Source organism: Euprymna scolopes, chromosome 27 (assembly GCF_053919585.1).
Source record: "Euprymna scolopes isolate OS-2025 chromosome 27, ASM5391958v1, whole genome shotgun sequence".
NCBI classification, from domain to species: domain Eukaryota; kingdom Metazoa; phylum Mollusca; class Cephalopoda; order Sepiida; family Sepiolidae; genus Euprymna; species Euprymna scolopes.
Window position 1 is genome coordinate 107,899,190 of NC_136508.1, and position 919 is coordinate 107,900,108.

At 42.1% G+C, this 919-nt stretch overlaps 1 non-coding gene across 1 annotated transcript; it reads left to right on the forward strand.

The window, feature by feature from the left end:
* The first annotated feature begins 461 nt into the window (after positions 1–461).
* Positions 462–624, forward strand: LOC145249102 (U1 spliceosomal RNA). The gene has a single exon (XR_013863481.1). It is a non-coding gene; the product is annotated as a U1 spliceosomal RNA (small nuclear RNA).
* Positions 625–919: the final 295 nt, after the last annotated feature.

The window sequence follows — 919 nt, forward strand, 5'->3', positions numbered from 1 at the left end:
CATTTAGAAGTAGGTTGGGGGGATCCCTTACTAACCCGCCCCCATAGGCATTTTGTTTAGTTGTTTTCTCTTTCTTTCTTTTTGGGTGTATCTTAGCTTGCCCCCCTCCCCATCATTTAATCCCTCATTTAAATTAATAATAAAAGCCAAAAAATATTTTTGTATATATAATTTTTTTTTGTTTAAAATCAAGTAAACATTCATTGTTTCAGTTTGCATATAAAGCCGACACATACGCTGGGGAGATTTTAAGTAGATAAATCCCATGGTAAGAATGAGGTATTGTGGTGATAGTGTCTTAATGTAGGGAAATTAAATAAAGTTTTCTCAAAGACCTAGTTAAGTAGTGTAGAATGACCCTCGACCCCCACCTCCCCCTACTGGCTTCATGCCTAAGTGTCCTGGACCCCAAATAAGGGTCTGGCAGTAGATAATGCCAGGCCTGGGGCCAAGCACTAAATAAACTTACCTTGCGTAGAGGTAACGATGATCATTAAAGTCGTTCCCCCAGAGTGAGACCCTTCCATTGCACTGCGGTTGGGTTGACCTTTGCGATCGTCTCAAATGTTGACGACTCGGACGCGTTATTTCTAAGTGTGGGGTGTGCGTACGCGCTCATCCCAATAATGTAATCAAAATCAGAAATTCCACCCTGCTTCTCCTTCTGACCAGAAGACTACTTTAATTCCCAGCTACTCCCTGTCCGTATATCACGTGTGTAATGACGTCCTTGTTTCTTTCTGTTTTCCCAATCGCCTGTCTCTATACACGCCACAAAAAGGCCAATTCTCTCGGCCAGTTTCTTATCCACTCCAATTGCAACGTTCTGATATAATCTAATCTGCATGTCAACGTTTGCTCTGAACATATCAATCTCGTAAGCGTAAGAAATCCGCCTTCCTGTCGCCTTCAACAACTG